At 47.8% G+C, this 17,766-nt stretch overlaps 1 protein-coding gene across 1 annotated transcript in view; it reads left to right on the top strand.

The window, feature by feature from the left end:
- Nucleotides 1-17,766, top strand: part of LOC147706804 (calpain-1 catalytic subunit-like) — an 815,105-nt gene that overhangs the window by 791,151 nt on the left and 6,188 nt on the right. The window lies entirely within an intron of this gene.

Raw genomic sequence — 17,766 nt, 5'->3', positions numbered from 1 at the left:
AAGTATGGAAATGATCTATTTCTGTATGGTATAATAGCCAAGGAAACAACAATATTCTTTATGGATAAACACCATGTAATTGCAACATTTCATTCATTCAATCCAAGTAAGTTAGGAATCTTCAATGGTTGAGTAGTCAGGTCTTTATTCTGTTCAAAAAGGCGATCTTCATAAAAGCAATGTTGTAGCCAGTGCCAGTATGCTTACTACACCACGTCACACATCTTAAAGGTATCATGGGCAGATTTGTCAGAGTTGCCCTTCTGCTAGCGAAGCGCCGCATGTTTTTCACGTGGGACAGTGCTCTTGACCCAAAATTGGAGGGTTGGATAAAAGATATGGTATATTGTTAAGAAAACCTGTCTACGTACGCTAAAGAACTGCCTGTGATGTCTAGGCCGAAGGACATTTGGGGTCCACTTGAACAATTTCTTGCTATTCCAACACTTGAAAGTGAGGATGACAACTCTTCAATAGTTGAGTGAATTGTTGAAATGCTGTATGGTCGTGCTCACTGTGATATGTCTGTGAGGTTTATGTGCTAGAAACATAATACACTCTGATCATTGTGGAAGTACATGCTATTGTATTAATGACCTCTCATGTTCGCTACAAGCGCACTGCCGCTGTTGGCAGTAAATGTACGTTCTGCTATAACACAATAAAAAGATTTACAAAAAAAAAATCCATTGAGGATATGTCCTGCAACATGTGTCTCTTGTCTGACAATCTGTCTCAAGGAAAAATTAGCCATAGCGTAAATAAACGCGCTCGTGTTTTGGTTTTCTTCTTTTTCTAGGTGATAATTAAAATCTTCTAAAACTGTGAAATCTGAACAGTTTATACTGGAATCCAAGACGGGACTAATTTTGTCCATCAGTGGTGTCCGGGCTTTCGGTGGACGATATATGAGAAGTCTTTTTAGTGTATAGTTGTTATTGAGTGACATCTGGAAGGCTAACATTTCACAATCCCGAGGGCTGCCTGTTGAACACCCACCCACTCTAAGTTCTTCCCAGGAAATGATAGCTAGTCCCCCTGCTTGTGTGTTCTATCAGCTCTAGTCATAGAATAGTCATGGAGAAGCCTGCGGGAAGAGCTAGTATCAGCTCTGGATCTGACGCTGTATCTGCCCAAGTCTCGGTTATACAGGCCAGATCGAACTTGTGACTCTGTCATTTCTTCGAGTTCAGTGTTGTGTTTTACTAGCAAGCGTGGATTAATTACAGCTTTAAACTCCTTAGTGTTAGCCATGGGTGCTTGTTTTTGCTGAGTTATCAAGGTCTTCACTTTCCTGTAGCTAAGCTGCAACCTACAGTGTTCACATCTCTTTGGCTCCTTCTGGAGATCGAGTCGCAGTCCGCAAGATGTTGTGCTCTTTCTGTACAGCCTCAATAATTCATCTCTTGAGTATGTAACATTTCTCCGAGCTGTTAGAAAATGCACACGGGGTCCGGCACTGGGTGCGGGCCTTTGTCTGCGTGCAACCGCTGCGCGTGTGCTTTTGCATCGGGTTTAGTAGTGTTGCCAGCAAAAAGACTAGTCCGCTACCCACTCTCACCCGGATGTGTCCAAATCCGCCCAAAATGTCCGCACAGAATCACTTTGCGCGCAACGCTAGGTGAGCGCGCATGTGCAAAAATGAAATGTATCCCTTTTAAACAATTTTCAAGCCACTTGGTAAGTAGCAGCAATTATTCAGTGACCTCAGGACACCCCCGCGCCGCACGGCCCCCTAGCTGTGTGTGTGCCCCCTCGCTGCTGCTCATTGTGCCGATCTGCCGTTTTTCTCCCTGTTTTGCCTTGTAGTCGTTTTTTTCCATGCTATTTGCCCTGTTGTCACTCGCTGTTTACCCTGCTGTTTTATTGTTATATTTCTACCTCTGTGCTTAGGGTCCTACCTCCCCTGGTGTAACCCCCGCTCCCCGCCGCCGTGATTTCGCATCCCGCCCCCTTTTCTTCCGTGTCCTCCCCGCTCCCGCCTCCCAGCTGCTCCTCCCTCCCACTTGGCCTTAAATGGAGACCGCGCGGTGCAGGTGAGTGTGACCTGTCCTCAGGACACCCCCGCGCCGCACGGCCCCCTAGCTGTTTGTGTGCCCCCCTCGCTGCTGCTCATTGTGCCGATCTGCCGTTTTTCTCCATTTTGCCTTGTAGTCGTTTTTTTCCCTGCTATTTGCCCTGTTGTCACTCGCTGTTTACCCTGCTGTTTTATTTGTTATATTTCTACCTCTGTGCTTAGGGTCCTACCTCCCCTGGTGTAACCCCTGCTCCCTGCTTCCGGCCGCCTTGATTTCGCGGCCCCGCCCCCTTTTCTTCCGTGTCCTCCCCGCTCCCGCCTCCCAGCTGCTCCTCCCTCCCAAATCGCCTTAAATGGAGACCGTGCGGACGCACAGCGGTCACACGCAGCGGGCACGCCGATTGTGCGCCGAAGGCGCGCTAAAGGCAAGCCCGTCTGCGCCCGTCCGCGCCTGGACCACGCCTAGCGCCAGGACCTCTGGCCCTCGCCAACGCCAGACTACACGACGGACCTACGACGCCGCCACCCTCAACGCACTCAATGCCAGCTGGAAATCTGCCTGCTACCGAGCCACCCCGAAACGCACCCACGGACCCTTCATCTATCAAGCCTGCCGGTTCACCTGCCTCCGGACCTACACCGCACCCGCCAAGCCGAGCACCAGCAAGAACCACCTCAAGTGCATCTTGCTCAACACCCGCTCTGTCCACAGACACGCCGTGGAACTCTGGAACCTCCTCGACACAACATCACCAGACGTCGCCTTCCTCACGGAAACCTGGGTGAACGCCTCCTCAGCCCTCGACATCCCCATCGCCATCCCGGACGGGTACAAGATCACCAGGAGGGACCGCGTCAACCAGACCGGAGGAGGCATCGCCATCGTACACAAGAACACCATCCGCATCACGACCAACTCCGACGACACCCTCACCGCCGCTGAACACCTCCACTTCCAGATACACACCGACCCCAAGACAACCCTCAGAGGCACCCTCATCTACAGACCCCCGGGACCACGCACACAATTCAGCGAAGACATAGCAGACTTCATCAGCCCGCACGCCCTCCCCTCCGCTGACTACATCCTCCTAGGGGACTTCAACTTCCACCTGGAGAACAACAACGACACCAACACCACCACCCTGCTGGACAACCTCGGACTCAAGCAACTGGTGAACACCCCCACCCACCACCCGGCCACAGGCTTGACCCCGTCTTCTCCTCCAGCAAGCACATCTCCTTCAGCCACTCCACCGGACTTCATTGGACGGACCACAGCTGCGTCCACTTCAGCTTCAGAAGAACCACAACCCACCACCACCCGCAACAGGCTCCCCGCAGGAGCTGGAACAAGATCCCAGACGACCAGCTTACCACCTGCCTCAGCCAGAACCCTCCCGCCAGCACAACTGACCCCAACGAAGCAGACAGCAACCTCACACAGTAGATCACCATCTGTGCTGACTACCTCGCACCACTGAAGACCCATCCCAGCAGACCCGGCAGCAAGAAAGCCTCCTGGTTCACCGATGAACTCAAGAACTCCAAGAAGAACTGCTGCACCCTCGAGAAAGCCTGGAGCAACAACCAGATCACAGACAACATGACTGCCCTCAAGCACGCCATCCGCAAACACCACCAGCTGATCCGCACCAGCAAGAAGACAGCGTTCAAGGAACGACTGGACAACAACGCCCACAACAGCAAGGAACTCTTCAACATCATCAAAGAGCTCTCCAACTCCAGTGCCGTAAACAACGATATCACTCCTTCGCAAGACCTCTGCGACACCCTCGCCTCGTTTTTCCACAGCAAAATCGCTGACATACACAACAGCTTCGACGCACAGACCACGCACCCTACCACCGAGCCAACGCCCCCCACCACCACCCTCTGCGCCTGGACTCCGGTCTGCACTGAAGACACCATCCACTCCGGATCACCAACCGACCCCTGACCCCACCACGTCTTCAACAAGGCCGACTCCATCATCGCACCCCAACTCCGGGACATCATCAACACTTCCTTCAACACCGCCACCTTCCTGGAGAGCTGGAAGCACGCCGAGCTCAGCGCCCTCCTGAAGAAACCAACAGCGGACCCCACCGATCTCAAGAACTACCGTCCCATCTTGCTCCTCCCTTTTCCTGCCAAGGTCATCGAGAAGACCGTCAACAGTCAGCTGGCCGCCTTCCTCGAGACGAACGGATCCCTCGACCACTCGCAATCCGGCTTCCGTGCCAACCACAGCACCGAGACCGCCCTCATCGCAGCCACAGACGACATCAGATCCCTGCTCGACAACAGAGATACAGCGGCCTCATCCTCCTGGACCTCTCCGCAGCATTCGACACGGTCTGCCACCGCACCCTAGTGCAGCGCCTCAACAACATCGGAATCCAAGAGAAGGCACTGGAATGGATCATCTCGTTCCTCAGAGGGTCCGTCTGCCCCCGTTCAGATCCGAAGCCACCGAAGCCATCTGCGGCGTACCACAAGGATCATCACTCAGCCCCACCCTCTTCAATGTCCACATGAGCCCCCTCACAGCCATCTCTCGCCAGCACAACCTCAACATCATCTCCTACGCCGACGACACCCAGCTGATCCTCTCCCTCACTAACAACCCCGCCACCGCCAGAACCAACCTACACTCATGGATGAAAGACGTCGCCGAATGGATGAAGAACAGCCGCCTGAAACTGAACTCAGACAAGACGGAAGTCCTCATCCTGGGATCATAGCCCTCCGCCTGGGACAACTCCTGGTGTCCGCCTGCCCTGGCCACCGCCCCCAAGCCAACGGACCACGCACGTAACCTGGGCTTCATCCTGGACTCCTCCCTCTCAATGACCAGACAAGTCAAGGCCGTCTCGTCGTCATGCTTCAACACCCTGCGTATGCTCCGAAAGATCTTCGGTGGATCCCCACCAAAACCAGGAAGACGGTCACCCAGGCACTCGTCACCAGCCGACTGGACTACGGGAACACCCTCTACGCCGGAACCATAGCCAAACTTCAGAAAAGACTCCAATACATCCAGAATGCCTCTGTTCGACTCATCCTGGACATCCCCCGACACGGCCACATCTCCGGACACCTGAGAGACCTGCACTGGCTCCCCGTCAGCAAGACGATCACGTTCAGACTCTTCACCCACGCACACAAGGCTCTCCACGACCTGGGACCCAGGTACCTCAACAACCGCCTGACCTTCTACACTCCCACCCGCCAGCTACGTTCCACCAGCCCCGCCCTCGCGGCCGTTCCACGCATCCGCAGAGTCGCCGCCAGAGGAAGATCCTTCTCCTACCTGGCAGCCAAGACATGGAACTCCCTCCCCATCCACCTACGACGGACCCAGGACCACCTCTCCTTCAGGAAGCAACTCAAGACCTGGCTCTTCGAGCAGTAGCAGACCCCCCCCCCCCCCACCAAGCGCCTTGATACTGGAGTTCTGGACTTTTTTGGTTCCGTCCAAAGGTATCAGGGATAACACCCGAAGACCCCGGAGTTCTACCTGTCTCGGTGCACAAATAAACAGAAACACGGGCTTCTCGGTGGTGGCGTCAAAGACCAAAGGTTTATTACTGCAGGGACACAGAAGTCACAGAAACTACACACGGGCAGAATCTAGGAGCCTGTTCGATTTGTTCAAAGTGGGTTGCTCCTTAAATACTAATTTTTCAGCTTGGGGCAAATTCTTCACATGCTAGTACATTTCTAAACCTTCATGTCCTAAACAATAAATATTTGGCGTTACACAGGAATCGTCAACAATATTTGATGTCAAAACATTACGAACGAGGGGTTCCCACTGTTCCATCATAATCCCATGTCAACTTTTCATTCAAGAGCCGGACCGCCTCATCGTAAATTTCGTTACCTCCCCCTAATAAAGGCCCAGAAGGGAAGGAGCAGAGCCAGGTGCAGAAGATAGAAAAGCAGGATAAGAGATGTTTGTGGGTCGTAAATGGGCAAGGCTACCAGCTTCGGCCGCCTAATCATGATCAGGCCAACGAACACGAGAACCAGTATAGCAGGACTGGCCTCAGGCAGAGGAGGCAGCTTCTGCCGAGTCATGCAGCCATGGCGTTTTCTGTCCTAAGGTGCACGTGTCACTAGCAAGGTGAATCGCCGGCTTAAGCTTACGTGTCCTTAAGTGAAAGAGGTCATTGCGTGTTCATTGACTATGTGAGGGCAAGAATACAAAATGGCTGCCGTAATCTAAGATGGATGCCATGGGTAAACCAGAAATGTGTTCATAACAGGAGTGCTCTTGCTCGTAGCATAGCGAAAACACCAGGATATGCTAAATGGATCATTTGCGGTTCACTGATACCAAAATTATGAATTTACGACAATGTTGAAAACACGGGTTCAAATCGTCACGGAACCTCAGACCCTCCTTTTGCCCTTACATAGGCAATTACTCAGTCTATATCAGAGTCTCTCGATGCTCATCAGGTCAGTGACACGTTGTTGCATCATCATCCTTTCTCGTACCTTGTCTCCAAACGCAGGTGGTTTTCTAAGACAGGTTGCAGCACAGAGGCTACACAAAGCGGGACCACATTGGATGATAAGGCAGCACGAGAACAGGAATACTAGGATGATACCAACGACCATCAGAACCTTCCATCCCCACGCTGATAGTAGAGTCCAAAGCCACTCCATTAAGGACCAGTTTCCCTTGTCTACGTGAATAGAGTCGGAAATCTTGTGTAGCTTAGAGATCGCTTCATATACAGTCGGAGCATTATTGGGAATAAAAACACAGCAGCTCGATCGGATCATTCCGCATACCCCACCTCGATCTGCAAGTATTACGTCTAGAACCATACGGTTCTGCAACGTCATGAGACGATCCGCCTGGAGCTCAGCTGTTAAATTACTAAGGGCACCAGCAGTTTCTGTAATAGTAGATTCAACTACCCGTGTTAGCTGACGTAGATTTCTACTATTGGCCATAGGCCCCCAGAACGGAAGGAAACCTTTGAAGAAGTCACCAGCTTCCTGACCAGCGGTATCTTCCTTGCTGAAAACACCTCTTGCTACTCTGGTCTTGTGATAATCTGGGGAAGCAGTGTATGTTGGAGGTAACAGTCGAGCAATATAACATGAACCTGAAAAGTCAGCAGGCAGCCATGTACATGCTCTATCCTGACAAATGAAGTAGGTACCCCTAGCAGTAAGAAAGTCAGGGGAAGAGTTAGACGGATACACGTAAGTCTCAACGCACTCACTCTTCCCTAGCTGAGCTCTTGGATTTCTCCCATTACCTTGCATACAGACTTGACCTCAGTGAGGTACGACCCAAATTGGAATGAAGCTCGTACGCTTGCTCTGACCCAAACTAATGCGATACTCTGTAGAATTCCAACTCAGATATACCCGTAATTCATCTTCAGGGTAAGATGGGGTGTTATTGACGTCTTTAATCATGTCAATGATTCCCTTGACTAAAGCTTTATTGGCAGAGTTATATTTAGTGGAACGTGGTGGACGCGGGGGATAGGTCTCAAGGGCATAGACAAAAATAGTCTGAAAGGCCTGAAATGATCCATTATAGCTAAAAGGCAAGACTAGATAGGGAATGCCTTTATCCATAGTGTGGGGTATCAAACCACACACCCAGCAGTCTGTTGTGTTAACTACCAGTTGGTGTTGATGCAAGAGCTGTACAAAAGTGTTATTAATGAATTCTGAGCGTCGAGCTTGTTCGTGTTCAGGAAACGAGTGAAAAGAATGATAAGAAGCAACAGTAGAAGAAACTGGATCATGGGGAGGTACTGTAGTTGTTATTGGTGTAAAGATTAAATGAACACCAAAGACGATTCCACCCACCAACGTTATTAAAACAATCAAAAACGTAATTGCACATTGCATTAGAAAGCATTTGTTATGAAGAATCTTCTAAAGTCTATTTCTGCGAACATAAATTACATTCTCTCGGTGCAGCTCAGGAAGCTCCATCTTCTACAACCGCTCGCGACCACTGATGATGTGTACGTAGTTGAAAATGCCTCTATCAGCCCTGGGAGTTCCCAGAACAAACAGAAAGATCGACCTTGTGTCTGACCCCCGCAGATTCAATTAGGCACACAGCTACCCAGACGGCAAGGCAATTTAAAACAACATAACAATACAAAATATTAGCAAACTTCCTGGCTGGAGGCAATGTATCAAAATTCAAATATGTAAAATAGGCAGTTTCCTGCTTTATTTGTCCTTTGTGTGAGAACGTAAGTTGTATCTCAATTTTCCTGGAGCTGTTTGATCCGGAAACAGTCTATTTTCAGCAGAGGTTGCAATGTTCAGGTTCGCAGATGGCAAATGTTCTTTTGATGCAGAGGACAAATGTTCGGAGTTCAAAGGAGCAGTTTCAGAAGGGGAGTCAGAGTTCGGTGAATCAGTGATCAGTTCTGCATCGCTGAAAGGAATGTATTTGGGGACTGGTTCAGTTTCAGAAGCACCAATTCCTCTTTTCACCCAGTTGTCATAAGGAAGTGGAAGGGGTACACGTTTTGCGTGCGTCGCATGGATCCAGTTCTTTCTGCCAGCCACACGTATAGCAGTCCTCGTTGCCAACAGGACCTGGAATGGTCCGACGAATTTGGGTTGGAGGTTTCTCGTCCGTCCAAAGTTTCTTATGACCACCTGGTCACCGGGTTTTAGCTGATGACCTGGACTCTCCGGTGGCTTTGGCAATGCATCGAAAACCTGTTGGTGAATAAGACTCAATTTAGCAGTCAAGTCGAAAAGGTAATCAATTAACATTGGATATTCCAGCTGCTTAAACTCCTTCGGTCTAGGTACCCCCCAAATATTCGCAGGTCGACCGAATACAATCTCATAAGGGCTAAGCCCTACTCTAGAATGTACAGTCGCTCTTGTGGATAACAGAGCCAAAGGTAATGCATCTGGCCAGGACAAACCCGTGGAGGCCTGTATCTTAGCAAGTTTCAGCTTGAGGGTGCCATTGTAACCCTCAACTAAACCAGCAGACTGGGGGTGATTCGCACTGTGGAACTTTTGTTTTATCCCTAAACCGGCACACACACTCTGCATAACTTTCCCTACGAATTCACTTCCGTTATCTGACCATACAATCCGTGGCATGCCGAACCTGGGGAAGTATTCTTTGAGAAGGATTTTGGCAGTGGACAAGGCAGTATTGTCCTTTAGTGGATATGCTTCGATCCATCTGGAAAAAGCACAGACTACCACTAGGATGTACTTTAGATTATTGCAACGATCCATGTGAATGAAATCTAACTGGATCACTTCGAAGGGGCAGGAAGGAGGAGCGAAGTGACCAGCGGGAGTGGGGATTCCCTTGCCAGGATTATGCATCAGGCATATCATGCAATTTCTCACCACTCTCTCTGCACACTTACTAATCCCATCATTCTTCCAGACTGGAGCCAACATCTTACAAATCCCTTTAGAACTGATGTGCGCTGCTCCATGCGCCATCGTTACTACTGCAAGCACATACGCATCAGGCAACATCCAACGCTGCTGTTCTGACAAATCAATCCAACATCCATTCGAGTCCAATTTACCCGTAGTCTCTTTCCATGCAAGCTTTTCCTCCTCAGTCGCCTCTTTCTGAATTTCTTTCACACTTTCCACTGTATCCTCACACATTCCAGACTCAGTGATCCATCTTGCAGACGTTGCAACATACATTCTACTCATCGTATTTCTAGCTGTCTGCTTAGCGGTCTCATCAGCAAAAGCATTTCCACGACCAACATCATCCGTGATTGCTCGATGAGCACTGCACTTCACAATCGCAACTTCAGTCGGCAAGGTTAGAGATTCCAACAAGTCATTAACTAGCTGACCATGTTGAATCCTAGTCCCATGGGACGTAATGAAACCTCTCTCTTTCCACAAACGGCCAAAACTATGGGCCACGCGAATGCGTACTGACTATCTGTGAACACATTCACTCTCTTTCCCTTAGCTAAAACACACGCTCTCATCAATGCGATCAATTCTGCAGATTGAGCAGAATTCTGACTCACTCTTGCAGTCTCCACAATCGTACTCAAAGTCGTTACTCCGTAAGCAGCTGTCACATCACCATTCTCCAATTTAAAACAAGACCCATCAACATACAACGTGCCATCTGGATCTGGTAACGGAGTGTCTTTAAGATCAATTCGTCCTTTTGTCTCTTCCTCGGTTCTGAAACAACAGTCATGTGGTTCCGAATCACTCGACTCCTGACTAGTCGGCAACAATGTTGCTGGATTCAATACATTGCATCTTTTGATCTGAATATGACTCGCTAGCAGTGTCAGCTCGTAGCCTGATAATCTAGCACTGGTAAGGTGCTGTGTCTTGGTTCGGTTCATGAGTGTGTCCACAGCATGAGGAACCATGACCACTAGCATGTTGTTCATCACCAAACCAGCAGATTGTCGAATGGAAGCTGCAGCTGCTGCTGTAGCTCTCAAACAACTGGGCAATGCTCTGGCTACCGGATCTAATGTTGATGAAAAATACGCACAATGGCGTTGTTTATCACCAAATCTTTGCGTCAGAACACTCAACGCGCAACCTTCTCTCTCGTGAACATAGAGTGTAAATGGTTTACTGTAGTCGGGTGTACCCAACACAGGAGCTGAACACAGTGCATTTCGTAACTCAGAAAAACTCTGCTGACATTCGGCAGACCATGGCACCGGACTCGGAACACCTTTCCCAGTCAAGGCCACCAATGGTTTTGCCAAAAGAGAAAAATTTGGGATCCATTGCCTACAGTATGAGGTAATACCTAAAAAGGCACGCACTTCTCTCTGTGTGCTAGGAACATTCATCTGCGTAATTGCTTTTATTCTCTCTGGGGTCAACTTTCTTCCCTCCTTTGACAAGAGATGACCTAGGTAGGTCACTTCTTGACAACAGTATTGCATTTTCGTAGGTGACACCTTGTGATTCAAACTAGACAAATGATGCAATAATGAAATTGTAGCTGCTTTGCAAGTTTCCTTGTCATCGGCAGCTACTAAAAGATCATCGACATATTGCACTAAAGCAGAACCAGTAGGAAGTACGAAGGAATCTAACTGACTTTTTAATGCCTGACTGTAAATGGACGGGCTCTCACAATAGCCTTGTGGAGCACGTTTAAACCTGAAGCTTCGACCTCCTAGAGAGAAGCCGAAAATATCTCTGCTTTCTTCGGCTATCGGAATGCTGAAAAAGGCATTCTTCAAGTCGATAACTGAAAACCATGTGGCTGTAGCAGGAATCAACGTTAACAATGCAGTAATGTCTGGAACCACAGGAAACTGTGGAATCACAATTTTGTTAACCTCCCTAAGATTGATTACAGATCTATAGACTGGAGGCTTTGAAGGATCAGTGCGTTTCAGAATTGGCAATACAGGACTGTTACAGACATGTCCTCTAGTTTCTTCTACTACGTCTTTCTTGATCAAATCTTGCACAATCAATAAAAGCGCACGTTCACCTTCACTAGAGATCTTGTATTGTGGGATTTGTGGAAATTTGACATTCGCTTTCAAAGTGACTACATATGGTGGAATTTCCAAAAGACCTACATCGTTAGGACCAGTCGCCCAAAGAGTATCAGGGAGAGAACGCAGCTCTGGTGGGAGCGCATCCATCGACAAGTACATCGGAGAGATGATTCTCTTACCCAATGTAAGCTGTACTCCTGCCGGAGAACAGTACAATGTCGCGTACAGGCGTTTTAACAAGTCTAAACCAAGCAGATTTTCATTACAACCAGTCGTCAGAATCAAGGGTGCTTTCAATTGACGGGGTCCAACAGAAATAGACAAAGGACCAGATACAGGATTGTAAACAGGGGCGCCTGAAAAACCTACAGAAACATTTGTTAAGCCAGACAAAGGTGCGCCAGGGAGTTTCGCATGTATGATAGAACTTTTTGCTGCACCAGTATCCAACAGAAACGGTTCGACTACACCTGATGTTGCTACTGCGACATAAGGCCCACTCTGATCTAATGGAACTGATACTACTCCCTCTCTTTGTCCATGGCTGTCCTAGTACTCATTTTGCTGAAATTCCTCACTAACTTCACAGTAGTCTTCAACGTGATACTGTTGAGATCTATTTTGTTGGGCAGACTGTCCATTTCGCTGATCAAAATAATTAGAAGGGCGATCATTTGTTTGTGGAGGCATAGCACCTCGTCCTCGACCTCTAGAATTTTGCATAGAACCACCACGACCTCTCTGAGCTGCTGCAGCATTATTTTGTGCTAATACTGGACACTCATTTTTATAATGACCTTCCTTCTTGCAGTAAGCACACTGATTCCATTGGTATTGCGGTCTCTGAGAACCATAATCTGTTCTCTGATATGGCCCTTGCTGTGTGTTAGTCTGATTCGTGCGAGGCGGATATGCTTGTTGCAAAAGAACTTTTGTTTTTAAATCTTTCGTTTTCTTATCTGACTTTTCCTTCTCTTCTTTATCCCTATTTTCATAATACTGGGCAGTTGCAAGTATTTGCGCAGTCGTAGAGACAGCCCACGCACTTTCAGAATCTTTCAATTTATTACTGAGCTCTGGTAATAGATTGTGCACAAATTTATCAACAAATAGTCTCTGTCCTCCTTCCGTGCTCATATCCTGACCACTGTGATCTACGAAAGTTTCTTCAAACCTTGTGAAAAAGTCGGAGACACTTTCGTACTTTTTCTGCCTGCATGCGGACAACTTGTCCCAGTTAACGCGCAATGCTGGCATCAGAGTCTTCATTAAATCGATTATTCTTCCGGGCAAATCAGCAATTAGAGGTTCGGGTTTAGAACCACCTATTTGTTGACCATCTGCCGCTATTATAGCTGCCCAATCACCACCTAGGGCAACTGGATGATTTTCTTTACGAATTTTAGCCCAAATTGGTTGTGGAACTACATTGCCAAATAACATGTCAATGTCCGGTAAATTCATTACGCAAGCTTCAACTGTTTGCGCTAACTCTTTGTAGTATCCGGCTGGATTCTTACGCGGATCTGGCAAGGCCTGTTTCACTGCTAACACATCGGCTCGTTTCCACGGAATGTGTATCCACACTCTCTGGAATTGGGCCGGAGCGGCTGCAATACCATTCACTGCGTCAGCTTGTACAGCTTTGCGCCATATTGGAGGAACCTCCCTCATAGGATATTGCCGATTCTGCTTCGTACTGCGTTTCTCTAACTCTCTTGGTGAACGAAGGGAAGGATCGAATCTAAAATCTAAAATTAATTCCATAGCTTCTTTTATCTCCTGACCAACTATCATACCTGCAGCAAATTTTTGTTGAACTTGGATTAATTCATCTGGTACCTGTTCAGATTCGCTCTCTTCCCATTCTTCAGGTAAAAGGGAACACATGACATCAAACACATAACGTTGTGTCGGTTCCTTCCACTGCATAAATGTATCTAATACATCTCTCACACTATACCTGCCAACTTTCGAAATCCATCTAAGGGCAGTGGAGTCTAATATTCCACGTTCTTCACTACTAGGAAGCTGACTACGTCTCTGAACGGAGTCAGAGGCAGGACTCCTAATCAAGGTTTTGTAAAAGGGAGATAGAATATTAGTGACAGAATCAGTGATTCTCCGACGAACAGAAAGCGGAGTCATATAGCTTGCAGAAGTATGAAGGAGAGTAGTAGTCGGAACAGAAGAGACAGCGACAGTAGGGGTAGCAGGCAAAGTAGCTTGTGAGACAACAGGTGTGAGCGGTACAGGCATAGGAAAAGGAGCCGGCAACCCTGGAAGAGGGGGTGCCGGAGGAACATTAATATTGACCACAGGAAGTACAGGAGCTTGATTCAGAGGAGCAGGAATACCAGGTTGTCCAGCAACCGGTAATTGAACATTCGGTAAAGGTGGAGCTGTAGCACCCTGTGCATACGGTGGGGGTGACCTCAACAAGTAAGACAACAGGGGATCCTTTTCGGGGTCCTCTACTATCTTAGCTGTACTTGATGGCAAGGCAGGATAGCACTTGTCTATCGCTAGATTACGCTCTCTATTGGCCACCTCCATCGCTTTCTCAGATTCGTTGAGTTGCAGCTGCTTGGCAGACTGTTCTAAAGTCAACTCTTGCTCTTTCTGTTCTTTCTTTAACTTTTTAGTTTCTCTCGGTTTAGATTCTTTTCGCCAATAACGGAAAGAATCAAACATTGCCGGCCGGGCTTTCTTCTTAAATAATTTCACTTCTAAATTATCAAGAATTTCGGGCTCAAAACTACCATGTAGTGGCCAACTAAGGACACCGTCTTTCTCTGTATATCGGATCCATACCTCATTATAAGATATAGAACCCACACCATGCTTACAGTACAGATCATAAAGAGGAGTTCCAATCGGAGGAACCAGACATGAGTCCCCCAACCGGGAATCACTGTTGCAACCAAAACACGACAACATACAATTTTTCCGACTTGCCATTTTATAATCCGGAACACAGAACAAACACAAACAAAGGTGCGCACTTGAACCAAGAACTTAGGCCTACCAAAGCGAACAAATGTATCGATACCCAAACTAAACCAAATGATTATCGTAACTAGAACAACCAATGATAATCTTACGAAACCAAACCAAACCAAAAACTAAAAGGATTATCCAAACAGGAGCAACCCTTACGAAGTAACCAACTAGCATAGCAACCACTTAATACTTAACTGAGGCACTGAAGACGTCACCAAGGAGAAACCCGTCACGTCTCGCCGTACTAAGGTCTGCACCTCGGGTCCAAGACAGGGCGACAGTCAAGGCAGCGGACCACTGCAGCCGTCCGAACGGGAACCCTCGTGGAAGAGAACGTCGGGCCACTTTTGCGATATGCCGGGATCGATGAAGTGGGGCGCCTCCCTCTGGAATCTTCACACGAAGCTTCTCGAACTCTTCAGGCTTTTGGACCGGTACCGAATGACGTCGCCCCACATTGGGCGCCAATTGTAGTTCTGGACTTTTTTGGTTCCGTCCAGAGGTGTCAGGGATAACACCCAAAGACCCCGGAGTTCTACCTGTCTCGGTGCACAAATAAACAGAAACACGGGCTTCTCGATGGTGGCGTCAAAGACCAAAGGTTTATTACTGCAGGGACACAGAAGTCACAGAAACTACACACAGGCAGAATCTAGGAGCCTGTTCGATTTGTACAAAGTGGGTTGCTCCTTAAATACTAATTTTTCAGCTTGGGGCAAATTCTTCACATGCTAGTACATTTCTAAACCTTCATGTCCTAAACAATAAATATTTGGCGTTACACAGGAATCGTCAACAATATCTGATGTCAAAACATTACGGGTTCCCACTGTTCCATCATAATCCCATGTCAACTTTTCATTCAAGAGCCGGACCGCCTCATCGTAAATTTCGTTACCTCCCCCTAATAAAGGCCCAGAAGGGAAGGAGCAGAGCCAGGTGCAGAAGATAGAAAAGCAGGATAAGAGATGTTTGTGGGTCGTAAATGGGCAAGGCTACCAGCTTCGGCCGCCTAATCATGATCAGGCCAACGAACACGAGAACCAGTATAGCAGGACTGGCCTCAGGCAGAGGAGGCAGCTTCTGCCGAGTCATGCAGCCATGGCGTTTTCTGTCCTAAGGTGCACGTGTCACTAGCAAGGTGAATCGCCGGCTAAAGCTTACGTGTCCTTAAGTGAAAGAGGTCATTGCGTGTCCATTGACTATGTGAGGGCAAGAATACAAAATGGCTGCCGTAATCTAAGACGGATGCCATGGGTAAACCAGAAATGTGTTCATAACAGGAGTGCTCTTGCTCGTAGCATAGCGAAAACACCAGGATATGCTAAATAGATCATTTGCGGTTCACTGATACCAAAATTATGGATTTACGACAATGTTGAAAACACGGGTTCAAATCGTCACGGAACCTCAATACCCCTCCGGGTGAGTAGCGCGCTATACAAATGCTATGATTGATTGATTGATTGATTGATTGATTCAGTGTGCAAATGTGCAAAGTATCGGTTTTTAAAACAGTTTTCAAGCCTGTTAACGATATAGCATTAATGTTGGATTTCAACACATAAAATCTTTACCTTTAAAATCTAGTTCCACCCAGCTAGCAGCACCGCCTTAGCACAAGCAGTCTTACCGCGTCCACTGCACGTGCGCTTTTGCATCGGGTTTATTAGTGTTGCCAGCGGAAAGACTAGTCCGCAACCCACTCTCACCCTGATGTGGTGTCCAACTCCCCCTAATATGTCCGCCCAGAACTGCTTTACGCTCAACAGCACTTGCCGAGTCGGACCGAGGCGTAGTTGGCGAGGACCGAGCAACACTAGGTGAGCCCAGGTGTGCAAAAATGCAATTTATCTGTTTGAAACAATTTTCAAGCCTCTTGGCAGGTAGCAGCAATTTTTCAGTGTGCAAATGTGCAAAGTATCGGTTTTTAAAACCGTTTTCAAGCCTGTTAACGATATAGCAGAGGGTGGTGGTGCAGCTGTATCATGCACAGCTAAGGGTGCCACCCAGGGTTGGATTGCGATCAAAAATCGTCTGAGCACCCACAAAGAAAGTGGCCTACATTTGTGCATTGTTATTTTTGCAAAACGTTGTTTCAGTGTTCTAAATAGTATGAAAAGAAGGGAGGGGGTTCTAAACAAGGCATGTTTCTTAACTTCACTGAGATAAAAAAAAGTGCAAATGTTGCCTGGCCTCTTTGTGCAACGAATAGGTCACACCGGTGAACCACACCTTAACATGATTGAAGCCACTTCTGCTCAGGCCGCCTGCCCTTGCTCAAGCTGCAGACATTAAAGTGACCAGCCAAAGTCAGATTTTTGCATCAATGGATCGGTCCAGTGGGGGACTGGCAATTCAACCTATTGCCACTTGGTGAAAGTGGGGTAACAGAGGTCCATCTGCTTCCAGCTACAGGCCTCTAGATGGGCTTCCCAGTCCTGCATTGGGCCGCTGGCAGCATCTGAACAAACTGACTAACACGTTGCCCCAAAAAATCAACACACAGCTGCAACTCAGATACCAGCCCATTGTACAAATGCCCGCCTTACCAATCTGGCCCTCTTGCCAACTTTCAACATCCTGTAAATTTCCAGACAGGAGTCTAAAGTACAGCTTTATAAGAAAACGTCTGTATTCATTTTTAACATGGCCTTTCCTTGTTTACTTTAATTAACACTGGGGGTCATTGAGGCAGCTGTCAAACACCTTTAAAGTGTTTCTTTTTATATTTATTGTTTACATTGTCAACTAATAAGGGAAAAAATACCGGCGTTATGTGATTTTTTCAATTATTCTACCATCTGGGGCATTAAAATCCAAGTCAGGACGGTTAAAACCTGGCCATGTAGCAACCCTATGCACAGCACAGAGAGGGGAGAATGCCCTGGACCATTCGCGACTGCCTCTCGACCCCACACTTCTCTATATTTCACTTCTATAACTATAAGCTGTTTAAAGAAACTGATTGGGATGGGCACCTTCCGCAATACACAGCACGTAAAGGGCTGCCACGAACGGCTCCAATCACTGATCCTGCAAGGAGAAAGAGGTTAGCTGAGATCCAATCAGGCACACTCTGGGTGTGGTATTCTATTGGCTGCGTGTGACAGCACAGGATGAGAACAGGAGTACAGGGTAGGAAATTGGTATTTGTTGGTGAGAAATGCGATGTGAGCTCTATAGCTGATTTGCGGCAGCGTTCTGAGTGCTCACAGTTAGGCGGACAATTTCTTGAATTGG

Source organism: Lissotriton vulgaris, chromosome 6 (genome assembly GCF_964263255.1).
Source record: "Lissotriton vulgaris chromosome 6, aLisVul1.2, whole genome shotgun sequence".
Taxonomy (NCBI): domain Eukaryota; kingdom Metazoa; phylum Chordata; class Amphibia; order Caudata; family Salamandridae; genus Lissotriton; species Lissotriton vulgaris.
Note: the sequence above shows the minus strand (reverse complement) of the source record. Positions and strands in the feature narration are given on the sequence as shown.